We start from the raw sequence: 13,801 nt of genomic DNA, 5'->3' as shown, positions 1-13,801 counted from the left end.
AAAGGTTAAAATCCGCCCGACCTTAGTAGGAAGAGATTCCTATGTAAAGCTCTGGTTTATTCAACGTTGAAGGATACAGTGTTCCAAAATATTGTGCACCTAATCTTTGTCTCCTTGGAGACCTACTCTGCAAACCTCGCATTTTTACAATGCCAGAAAACGGAACCTCTGGGGCCGCAGCAGATGCGACTCAGCAAGGTCCTGAATACACAGACCCGGATGCTATTATCATCCCGGTCCACTTAAGAAGATCTATAACGTTAAAACTTATAGAAAACGGACTGACACTTCAAGGTGGTACAGTAATTTTCGTGATAGAGGCTCACGAGTATCGGCAGACAGAGGTATTCTATTCATGGATAAACTTTCCAGCGGTAAACGCTATAACAAAAGAGTTTCACTATTACAAAATAGAGAAACCTCCGGAAGAGTATGCTCCTTTCGAGGAGATTGAAATTCCACTTAAATTTCAAGAGCACCTGATCTGGTTTAATGGCGCCCTAAAACATACTGATCACATTACCAGGCTCGGTCCACTAGGTAGACCAGGAGCAACGTGGCCGGTTCTAGCCAGCTACACACCACATCCTGACATTGCAAAAATGTCTAAGGAAGAGCTGTTAGTACAGCTAAAAACATTAATAAAAATACATAGGCAATTAGTCCAATATGTAATGCGGACTGCAACAGTCCAGCCAGCTGTTAATGTACCACAGCTGACCCCTCATCAGGGGAACACAAATAAAATTACACCACAGAACATACAGTCATGTCTTGGTAAAACACCCGTAAAACTGGAACAAATTCCTTTCTGGTTAGCCCAGAAAATCACTCAAATAGAGGCAGTATTTCCTGATACTACCCCTATAGAGAAACACAGAATCTTGACCATCTGCCTTCCTATGGGAATCGCACCACACGTGGAGGACTGCGACACTTGAAGTACAGTCTTTGCTTCCATTTACACAAAAACACACGGTGTTCCGTCTATGGCGGTAATACCAGAAGTGCTAAAACAGATTCAAAATGAATTCGGTCCAGAGCCCGCTTTAAATCTAGGTATGAAATTACTGAAAGACTTCAAGCAGGTCACGGCTATACTATTAGCCAACATAAGAGGAGAAGCAGCATCTGTGGCGATTCGCCAGAAGTTGAAGGAAACAGATATAAAAGATCCTGTTGAGCTTGCAAAAATCCTAGAAAAATGCTATGAAGAATTAGGTAGAGACAGCTTGGGTGGAAAACCAGTTAAGCCCCAACTGCTCGAAAATCCTGAAAAATTATTTATTAAAAATAATTCAAACACTCCTAAAAAGAGCTGGGATGGAAATAAACAATCCACTCCCAAGGAAAAAGTTTTCCAGTCCAGAGGAAGGTCTCCTCGACGGAGGGAAAGAACTCCGACTCGAGAACGCCAGTCTCCCCTGAGGGAGCCCTCTGAGAAAAGATATAACCTTAGAAATAGGGATAATCTGAAAAAACCTGATAGATATCAAAGTATTGATACACGTCCCTCTCGATCTCTTCCACAGAATTAGGAAAGAAGAGGACGGTCAGACCCAGGAGAGCACACCAAGTCCAAAGACAAGGAACCTGCTCAAAATAAGAAATCTCAATTTCAGAAAAAGAAGGTAGCCAGTATTAGAGTAATCAACCATGCCGAGAATACTGAGGACACAGTTGAAAAACGGGGAGTGGGCATTGACAATGTTGGACAGTGCAGCAGAAATCAGTATAGCGCGCAAGATCTTGATGAGTCATCTGGAGACAGTGGACACGAATGAATACATTCAGGTTGAAACTGCCGACGCCAGACTTAGCGAGCCCCATAAAATATACGAAATAACATTGCGTATAGAGGGTGATAAGACTAGGAAAATTAAGGGTCTATTTTGGGATAAGCTCTCAAAAGGCTATGATATTCTGTTAGCTGAAAAAGATTGGCCCCCAGAGTTTGTCAGGGAGTGCCCTCGTGGCGAAGAAGTGATTATGCCTGCCTTCTCGAATCACATTCCGATTCACAAAAAATATACATATGCAAGGAAATGGGCAGTAGCCCAGGCACCTGCATTATATAAAAATCATGTAGGATGGGATGAGGATTCACCTCCTCACAAAATCCAATTAAAAAATTAACCAACTGCCCAACGGCAGTATCCCATAAAGCAAGAAGCTAAAAAACAAGTCAGGGAGATCTTAGATCAACTTGAGTACCAGGGGGTGATTGAAACATGCACCTCTCAAATGAACAATCCTTTGTTTCCTGTCTCCAAGCCAGACAATTCATATCGTCTAGTTTTGGACTACAGACATCTTAATACATGTTGCAAAACTTTTGCAGTACAAAACTCGCATAGTGCAGCCCTAATGAATAATATAGTTAGGAAAAAGTATAAAACGACATTAGACATTTCTAATGGTTTCTTTTGTCAAAACATTGCACCGGAAAGCAGATATTTGACCGCTTTCTCTGCATTTGGGTCGCAGAAAAAATTCTGTCGACTCCCACAGGGGTTCAAGAACAGCCCAGGACTATTCTCAGCTAGGGTAACAGAGTTACTACAAATCTATGATGATGAAGCATTATCTTACGTAGATGATATTTATCTCACAGACGACGACTTGGATACTCATTTGAAAAGAGTGAACACCATTATACTTGGGTTCGCAGCAGAGGGTTACAAATTCAACTTTAAAAAGTCCCGAATTGCCCACCTGACAGTACTATTTTTAGGGTACGAATTATCAAGTGAAGGGAAAAGCCTAGCGGACAACTTCTTAGAGAAGTGCGCTGTACTCCAAGCTCCAAAAACGCTGAAGAATTTACAATCCATTCTAGGTTTTCTGAATTTCGGAAGAACTTACATTATAAATTACGCAGAGAGGGTTAAACCACTCTACGAACTAATTAAACCTGATTTTAAACAAATCAATTGGACTCAAAAACACACAGAAATTTTGAGATCACTGCAAACAGACATGTTAGCAAAAACAAAATTAGATACACGTGACAACACACGTGATCTTGTAATCCAAGTCATCCCAGGAAGATGCGGATTCACGTACCTAATCTCTAATGAGGGAGAAAAGGTACCAATTTCAATTAAATCTCACTTATACACACAAGCAGAAAAAGCATTCAGTCACACAGAAAGAACTGTGAACGCAGTGCAAATCGCATTAGCAAATGAACGAGAACTAGCACACGGCAAACGGATGAATATCCTTACAGCGGAATCCGCCTTCGAGGCGCTATTCAGCCCAGTAAACCTGCCTACAGTGTCACTGGATCCGAAGTGGATACAGTGCATAGATTCTCTAGGAGCGGAAGATGTGAAATACTATTTCGCCCCGCAATTTGAAGAACTGAATGATTTAGAATATGAAGAAGAATATCCTCTGCCAATCGAAATTCTGCCTCTCCCACAATATGCCTGTATAATCTACACAGATAGCTTTGTACAGCATTTCAACGTAGAGAGAAAATCCTACGATGCAGCATGTGCGATCATTAAATGTCGTTGGCTGCGCGGTAAAATTACACCGAAAGTAACAAAAACTGAATCAGTAAAGTACTGTTCGGTTCAAAGAACTGAAATCAGATGTTTAAAGATGGCGCTCGAAAATGCAGAACGTGAATTCCCGACACTTATAGTGTGCAATTCTCATTTTTGCGTCAACTCTTACAACAATAAACTGCAGAGTTGGATCAAAAACGACTACAAAGATGACACAGGTGCCACAATAAAGCATAAATTGCTCTGGAACGAAGTAGCTCTTTTATACAAAGAACTACAAAAGACTCACGTGATTCACGCACAGAGTCTTCAGCGTGATGGCGTTCACGTTGCAGGGAATTCATTGGCTAATACAGCCAAAGCGGAAGCAACTAAACCGGCTTCCGTAGCCACAAAAAAGCGTACAGATAAATACATAGACGGGAAAACCATGCTGGCAGTAAAAACGACCGTAAAAGGCGACTGTGCAGCACTACCCGTAAACTATCCACTCAATTATGCATACATAATCGATACAAACTCCGTTCCTTTTGCTCGAATCCCTGGAGTGGGGGACAGAGTAATTCCAAACATGAACAGGAGAATATTTTTAATAGCAGACGCACACATGGGTTTGGGTCTTAGGCACAGAGAGATCAAGGAATCACTGACTGAATTACAATCAGTATTCTGGTGGCCGGGAATGAGTGTAGAACACCAAATATATGCAAACAACTGTGAAAACTGCAATAGGGATCGCAGTAGCGAACCATGCTACCGGCTACCAGTCAGAAAGAGCGTAATGCTGCCTACACCCCATCCTGCGTCCTATTAACAGTTAAGATGAAAAGCACTTAAAGAATGAGGCCCCCAGCGCTCGGCTGACGCTAGAACGGTTATAAAAGATTTGCGAGTCTTTATCGGCACATACGCAATTACCACGTTCCATTCTGACCAGGGTCCTGCTTTCAGCTCTCGAGCCTATAAGGAGGCCATGGCCAGCGTGGGAATTGGGTTGCGGTATTCTTGTCCGTCGCACCCCGAAGGGAATAGTGTGGTAGAAAGAAAAACCGTGACATAAAGCAATCTATAACAGCGAAGGTATTAGGTTCAGGCGCTGGGTGGGTCAAACATTTAATAAGTGTCCAGACTAGTCTTAACAACATGCCAAGAAATTCTCTAAAAGGTTTCAGCCCATACGAACTATTGTTCGGAATTAGAATGCGAGTTCAGGACCTCGATAGTCAGATGTCAGTGGTACAAGAAGAAACAACGCACTTTGATGTAAAGGATCGTTTGGCTGTTTTACAGGAACTGAATGAAACAAGAAAATCATTAAGCAACATAAAGTTAAAGCAACAGCCAAGTACCACTGACGAGGCACCACCCGCAACAGCCCCAGCAAGGCCTGTCTGGATTCCAAAGATTGGGGATCTAGTGAGAGAAAAGATCGCGGTTAAGAAGGAATTTGGGCCTTCTTACAGAAAAGCAGTACCTGTCTTAGCAGTCACCGGAACAAGATCAGTTGTGCTACCGCCCCTTGCTGGTAAAAAGGAGAACAGAGTCGTGTCTATCGATCTGGTAAAACCACAAGCATGTGGCCTATAATCAACAGTAGGCCCAGTGGACTCCCAAGAAACAACAGAATACCCAAACTTGCAACAATCCAAGAGGTTCAAACTGAAAGACTAATCACATTCGATCAGCCTGCAGTGCACAATGAAGGACTATGCAATAATGCCATGGAACTCGTGCCTCTTGAAACACAGATTGAAACAGTTCGTCAAGAAACAACACCAGTCTACAATGATGTGGCATCAGAAAGTGCTACCGAGAGACAGATTGAAAGAACAATCCCATCAATTGACAGAACTGCCTCTGGTTATTTCATCAACTTCGACAACTTCTCTAAAGATTTAAATGACCCCGAAGTGATGCCAGAAACAAAGAAGTATTCTAAAGAAAATACAACAGGACTCCTTCAACAAATCAAAGAACTATATCTGGATTCACCGTTGATTGAGCATTGGATTATCTCAGGGGTATTCATACTCCTACTATGCCTAATTTTAGTTTTAATTTTAGGGAAGTTTATTACAATTGAATGGACACAGCAAGTCAGAACATCAACCTAGTCCTGAAACCACACAGATCATCCCACGTGAAGAAAAGAGAACTGTCAACAGTAAATGTCACAGCAATTCCAATACCTGGTGGGGTAGTATGGGAGAAAACAGACTATGAGATATATGGTCCGGTCGAAATCCTGAAGTATCCTCATCAACTAAAGGTTTCCTTAAGTGACTTTGTGACACCAAGTACATTCTCTGATGATTGGGACTTTAACAGTATTAATGACATGATGTCTGATTTAGTAATGTCAGCTAGATTCACAGATCATGATTATTTACAAGGTTCATCTAGTTATGAGCAGTTATTCTGTTACACCCACTATGGGGATCACTACTTGCATAAATCTGCACAGCCTAGAAATGTTTTTATGTATAATCAATGGGAACATTGTTCTACACCACCTAAAAGCAGTTCTAAAGCATTTTTTGAGAAATTCAAATACTTCTCAGGGTTTAACACCAGTGATGCAGAAACGTTTTATTATAAACTGTTAGATAAAACAGGAATGAAAACAATGCTGACAAATTCTAAATTGATATATTCAGAAGCATTTTATGACAAAATGATGACATTTGGTTTTGATTATTGGAAAAATAATATTGAAACGAAAACAATTTGGGGTACAAAAGATTGGCAGGTGCAAGGCATTGATGCACTATTTAGAACCTGCATGATACCTGAACAAATGTTATTTTTAAATGACACAATACACCAAACATCTTGTCTTGGCCTAGCTAAGATCAAAGACCTTAAAACACCGTCTATACCAAAGCCAATACCTGAGAATACAACCACAGATATTGAGTCAGACGTGTCACAAATTTTACATTTCAACAGAACACATCCTGATTGGAAAAAGTGGTTAATCTGGCCTACAGACACAAATAGCTGTCAAGATAGATTCCTGAATAAAACGCAGGGGTTAAAAATGACCAGATTAGACCCTAGATACTCCCAGAGACAACATCCAGGGATTATAACAACATACAGTGTAGGGAAACTCTGCCTAGAATGGCTAACTACATCCACACTGGCTGAAATTAAGCAACACTTGTCTTCATTAAAAGATGGTGCTGATTTGCGCGATTTCATTCTTGGACCACGCAAACAGCGTCAAAAGCGTTTCATAGCGACCAGTATCTATGCTGCTTACAACGAGGCTTGGAAAGTAAAGCAAATTGAAACTGCTGAAAAAATACGAGAAATTGATCGTATTAATTTGGAAAAATCACTTTCTGTGGTAGACAATGGGTTAATGACTCTGTCTTCCAGAATATATTCGTTGGACAATATTGTATCCTCTGCCTTTGAAGTGATAGACAGAGATTTGCTAATGTTACAACATGGCCAGTCTCAATTACGCTCTATTATAGAATTAGGCTGGACGCTGCAAAATCTTCGTTCAGGCTATGTGCCTTGGCGTTTAATCAACACGACGTCATTATTTTCCAGTTTTAACCTTACTGATAAACAGATCAGTTTGGCACAGAAAGGAGCAGACTATACAATCCTGAGCATCGAAAAACTCGAGAGATTACCATTGACAATGTCAGGGAGTCCTGTCATTGAATGGATAATACACAGAATTATCACAATTCCGATAACAACTTTCCGATTTAAAAAGTGCCTTGAGTACATACCTGCTGGCCAATATGAACAATTGGGTAAAGGATATGTAAAATCCGAATGGAAATTACCATACACTCATTCTTGCTATAGTGGCAGTGACAAAAATGTATTTCTTAGTGGTGAAAATTGTAAACATTCACTAAGCGGTATACTTTTGTGTCAGGGTATTAATTTACACGGAGCATGTGATGGAAATTCAAACAACCTTTCATGCCACCAGCTAGTCACACCTGCAACTCAGATAGAGCCCTTCTTTATGCAACTCGCAAACGGGAGTTACATTCTTAGAACGGATCACAGATGTTGTGGCCTGACGCCAGGGAAAAGTTATCTAGTACAAGTTACGTCCATGGTCAAATGTTGTATGCAAGCATTGTTCCCGAGCGGGCCTCCAGACATAGTGACTCCCCTCTGGCCTCGTCTGAATCTCTATTCTATATGAATTGATACATTAAGCAAAATGAAATCTGTACTTTTACAGACGACAGTGCCTATAACGTCATCTAAAGAGACGTATGATCTTCTAGTCGCAAGGACGGCTACTGAGGTTCATGACCTTTTATCAACAAATTGCCCCGTGCATTTCGTAGAAATGTTCAGCCAACTCCTTAACATGTCTAGTGCAACAAGCATCCCAGGCATATTTAAGACAGTCTTTACGGGACTGCTAACACCCTTCCAGGCAATTTTGGGAATCTTTCCTAATTTTGTGCACTCCATTTTTGGCGGCATACCATTATTTTTGGGACTCGTTGCAGGGATTCTATTTTTGACCCTCCTGCTACGTTATGGCAAGCCTCGGCTCAGACATAGCTCCCATGGGAATGGAAGAGACAATCCTAGCAATGTGCTACCGGGACAGGATAACTAACGTCCTTGGATTGGCCAGGCTGAGAGATCTAAACATGACCTGGTTCCTTTCATTCAGACCGATATGGCAAAATTGCATTTTACCTGTGCTACGGTGTATGCTTTGCGGCGATTAATGCGTGTTGGACATCTGTCTTTCACTTCCATCAGCAGTACCAATGGACGTCGATACTTTGCTCAGTCCAATAACGGCTCACGCATTGTGTTGTCCCCAGCGGCTACCAATCCTGATGACGGCATTCGTGGAGACTCCTGTACTACAACCAAGTGGTAACAGTGGAGCGAGTGACAAAAGCAACATCATCCAGGTACAACGTTCTGTGAGCATTGCTGGTCCTGCCTTCGATGACAGCAATCATTCTCACACCTGCCAAGTTACAGCGCTATCTAATTTGGTTGAACTATCACCTGAATTTTGTAGACCAATTCTTTGAGAGCCTGTCTGATACGATGTTCTCACCCATAGAGAAACAATAACTTTTTGAGAAGCTTTCCGACACACAGCGTTCCCATGAACTCTGAATTTGGCCTTCAGTTTTGATCAACAAAAACTGCCAAGTGCTTTGGAAATCTATTTTCTTTGAATTGGACAATTTTTTCTAATATTGACCTTTTTTGGCACGAACAATTCTTTGCTTAACGTAAAAACTATTCTTAGAGAACAGAAGCTTCACACTTCTATTTCTAAACACATCTAGAGACATAACAACATTACACCAGCCTCTAGCACACATGTTATTACAATGCATTTTTATGTGATGATGTATCTCGCCTTTCTTCTGTCAGAGATACTTCATGTGTAATTCTTTATGCATAATCGTTCATTGATTTCATATGCAATAATTTTTTGAATGATTACTATGCTTTAAAAAACGTACAGTACCTAAATTCATGTATTACAAGTACGCCTATTTCGAATGCATTTATGTATTTTGGGGTGGGCAATGTTACACATACATCTAATTGCTTTAGTTTTAGTAATTTTGATGGGCATTAACCCGTGGAGTGGGTGTTGCGTGTTTATCTAGGTTCCTGATCGATACTGTGACCTTATGCCCCTATTCGGCTATAAATCCATTTATTCCCTATATTGGCATAACCGTTCAAGTGCGATTTTCTGAAAAGTCATCTCTGGCCTCACACGAACAGAGCCACATTCCAGCATAGTTCCCTCTGCCACTTCCTCTGCGACCAATTAGTGCAATGACAGAGCAGTAGTCACTATCTGATATTCCTAGATAACACTCCGAGTTCTTCAACAAGATAAAAACTCAGCAAACCTGGAAATCCCCGCTTGCTATGTTTTGATTAGTAATAGAACTCTAATGAGCAACTGATAACTATCACTTCCTAGTGACATCTTTAATTGACGTCTTATGTCCAGCAAACTTGCGTCAAACCCGGCACCTGTCAGGTATAAATATTACCAACGTTGCCTTAAGCAATGCCTGTTGTACGAGCTACTGAAGCCAGCTGCCTGCACGACCCCGTGTTGGTAAATCTAGCACTCTGTCGCTGCAGCCTGCTATCCTGTGGTGGTGAAGCTGCTGATACCATTATCGCCGCTAAAGCGCGACCTATGGTGCAGTACGCTTAAGGAGCTGAACAGCCGTCCCTCTGCGAAGACATCCAGCAGATTCCAGCTGCCCGCGGACGATGTCCCCCCTCCTTCCTCGACGCGCTGAAGAGCAGCCTCTGCCTTTCTCGTGCAGAGAAATCCAGCTCCGGCGTTTTCCGGTCTACCCTCGCGGGTGACTGGGATATCGAGAGAGACCCCTGAAGGAGATACCAATCCTCCATCATTCTATTCAGAGGTATGGTGTTGACTAAACCCTTAGACGAGAATTCTAGAAACAAACCTTGGCAAAACCAACTTAACTTAAAGCTACTTACTTACTCCCCTTCCACGTGTTAGGCTTAGGTCAGGCACACTGGGGTAGGCTTAGTTAGAAGCACCAGTTGAGTATGTTAGCCTAATGTATATATGACTGTATATATGTTTTATTACTTTTAAACCATTGTATGGCTAAGAAACCATATCAATGCTTTTACAGTTCTATTTCGCAATACTTATCTTACTGTACGTACTTTTTATAATAACAATTATTGCAATTGTGGCAATACATTTCTCTTGTACGAGAAGAAAGACTGTTCAATAAATGTTAACCCTTTATTAACAAACGCCCGTCTCTCTATTCTCTACATCTCGTGAAAGTAAACTGCACTAGACTGACTGAGTGAAATACATGTCTATTGTTTCACACGACCCTAGAGATTGACTCTTGATCTGAGGAGCAAAGTTGTCATGTTGCACGGTTGTTGTAAAACTGAATCCCTTCTTGTCTGTGCCAAGGAAGCTGATCACTTCCTATGCAGAGAAGAAAGTTTCCAGTGACCTCTGAGCTAGTTGGTAACACAACCCAATTAAGTTTAGCATAGTCAGTGGAGGCCTGGAATATCCGCAGTTCCACGTCGATACTACTGTTTATGTTATTCCAATGCGCAGGGCCTAGTGGGAAACTAGGAACTACACTACAGGGTAGGGCCTGAAACTCTGCACGAGGATCACAAGGGACCCTACTGAACAAGTAAGACTGTTTTTGTTGGTGATACATAGCCCCCTGTGTGCTTCAGCAGTTCAGGCTCCTTGGTATAATCATCATTATGTCCAAAAAGGGATCTGCACCACCAGCTAACACAATGAAAAACTATTTGGTTCAAACAGTGGAAAAAATTAACCTACAGAGGAGAGAATCCCTGGGACTGAGTCAGTCACCTGACCTACATTGTTTGTCCCCTTCTCTAACCCCCTCACCTGAGGACTCAGTGTCCCTGCAGACTTTCCCGGATGCTTGTTTCAACTGTCCCACTACGCAGGAATCCGGTTCTTTAAATGACAAGGAATTATCTGGATCTGGTCCTGAGGTTCTTATAGTGGACCTTGGAAATAAATCTGACAGTGATGTGGATCAGGAAATTCGTGCTACCCCTACAGATGAAGATATTTCAATCTCTGAACAATCTTCTCGGTTAGACTCTGGAAAAACTAAAAACCCGCCGAGGCGGGGGGGACTAAGATCTGGGACCAGGAGGAAGAGGGTAAACACCCCAAAAGCAACCCATAAGGAAGCTGGAGGGGGAAGTGTTAAGCCTAATGTCAGCCATGATGAGGACTTGTTGGACAGAATTGCTGACTTAATAGATATGAAAATTAAATCCATTGTTAAACCATTGCTCTCTAAAATTGACAAATTACAATCTGAAGTCAAAAAACTGGGAGGGCAGATGAACAAATTAACAGAGGGCGTTGATAATGTCATGATGTTGGTGTCAAACCTGGGCATTAATAGTAGAGAAGTTGATGATCAAGAGGGGGAGAACATAGTTGACGCCCCAAACAACCCACCACCCCAGCTTCCTGATCCAAAAATTAGTGGTTCTAATACTAGTAAAGGGGACGGTCCTTTAACGGTTGAGATACCCCCTGCACATGCTCAGCCAACTGACCCTCTTCAATTTATAGTTGAAGCTTCTCCTGTTGTTTTAGTACTGGCCACCAGCCTTTGGATGGGATTCTAATTCTGATTTAAACTATAGATGGGGTCGAGAACATCACCGTAATATTGTAAATCAATCAGCACCCCTAGCTTATCAGAATCCTTTTGCTCAACCCCTCTTACTGTCTAATCGTTTTGCACCCTTATCCTTTTTGGATCATAATGATTGACTTCTGCCAGAACATTCTGGACAGACAGGGAATAGTGTGCCTGACCTCAGCATGCTTACCTGGAACATAGCAGGTATTAAGACTAAAGCAGATAATGCATTATGGCTAAACTTTATATCTAAGTATGATGTTATTGCTCTACAGGAAACCTGGGAAACAAACAATAGTTTTTCTCTTGATGGCTACAGTTATTTCTGTAATCCTGCTGTGGCTAGCACAGCAGGAAGAGCGAAGGGAGGCCTGTTAAGCCTCTTTAAACTTGACATTAAAGGTAGCCTTAAGAAATGTGACTCAGGATCTGAGCAATGTCTTATTGTTGAATTGTCTCGTGTGGAATCTCCCAACATTTTGTTTATTAAGTTTTTATAATTCCAATGCTGCTGACTGTACATCACATAGTCTAGGTAGATTGGATGAATTTTTGTCAGCCTATAGCGAAGATGTGAATGCATTTGAAATCATCTTCTTAGGGGATTTTAATATACACCCTTGCTCGCTTATGTGTGTTTGCGATGACTCAGAATCCCCTCCTAATTGTGCAATGGTTCATCTTGAGCATAATAAACAGGGGGGTTGTCTAGAAAACTTCCTCGCAAGATGGAACCTATACGTATCCAGTTGTGGGGAGGGGGGGTCAGGGCCCCTACTTTTAAGGGCTCAGACAATGGCTCTATTATTGATTATATTTTTATTTCTGCATGTTTTTTATCCAAAGTTTTAATGTATAGAACCGTGGTATCCGCCTTTAGCGATCATAACCCAGTTTCCATGGACCTAGTAGCGTCTGAACTTTTAGGGCGAAACTATGGTCCTTGTTATGAAGAAAGAACACTTAAAGTTAAGGACCAGGGACGGAGACTGAAATGGGATAGTATAATCCCAGAACCCTTTGTTCAAGAAGTTCTTTTAGAGGCTGAGGAGGAGGTCGGAGTGTGTTTATCTAGTGAAGCTAATGATGGGGAAGTGATCTTTGCATTTAGTAGCATATGTAGCAAGATAAACGGCAGGCTCTCTGTGATTAGTAAACCAAAGTCGAAACCTCTTAACCCCTTCGACGCTAATGACAAAGCCAGCTCGTCATGGGTGTTACCTGCGCTGCGCGGATGACGAGCTGGCTTTGTCATGAATAATGGGGATCATCAACCTGCAGCACAGGAGGGGAAAACCCATAGCAGCCAAGGTGTTAAAAGATGGTTTGATCACAGATGCTCAAAAGCACATTCTGTATTGCTCAATGCTCTAAAAACTGTTCCAAAAGATCGTGAACTCATCAGTAATAGCAGAGCTTTATATAAAAAGGCCATTGCTGTAAGGCAAAAACAGCTTAAAGATGAAGCCTGGTCACAACTCACAGATCCAGCCATACTAAAAAATAGTGGAGAATTCTGGAGGATTGTTAACCAACCCCTACTCACAGGGGAGGATAACTCCCCCCTAGAAGCTAATATTCCTGATGAGGGCTGGATTAAACACTTCAGAGACATCTACTCAGACCACTATAATGCTGGGAACAGGGCACAGGAAGCGATTACCATTCCAATAGGGAATTATTTGCACTTTGAAGTTGAGGAAGTATTATCGGCTATTGATTGTACTCTGAATAAAAAGGCACCGGGACCAGATGGTGTCCCTGCTGATGCCTTTAAATGCTTCCCTAACTTCTGGTCAAGACTGCTTTGCAGGGTCTTTAACGCTTTAAACCGTGACAATATCCCTAAGTCATGGAAAACATCAATAATTATTCCTGTTTTTAAAAAAGGAAATAGGCAGGATCCTGCATGCTATAGGCCAATTTCACTGATAGATTCCTCAGTTAAGATCCTAGGGAGAGTCTTATTAGTGAAATTGAATGAATGGGCCACTGAGAACAACATCTTGAGTAATGTGCAATATGGGTTTAGACCCAAAAGAAGTACCCTGGATCAGTGTCTTAATCTCCACCCGC

Source organism: Lissotriton vulgaris, unplaced genomic scaffold (assembly GCF_964263255.1).
Source record: "Lissotriton vulgaris unplaced genomic scaffold, aLisVul1.2 SCAFFOLD_864, whole genome shotgun sequence".
NCBI classification, from domain to species: Eukaryota; Metazoa; Chordata; class Amphibia; order Caudata; family Salamandridae; genus Lissotriton; species Lissotriton vulgaris.
The sequence above is the reverse complement of the archived record's forward strand: the minus strand, read 5'-3'. Positions refer to the sequence as shown.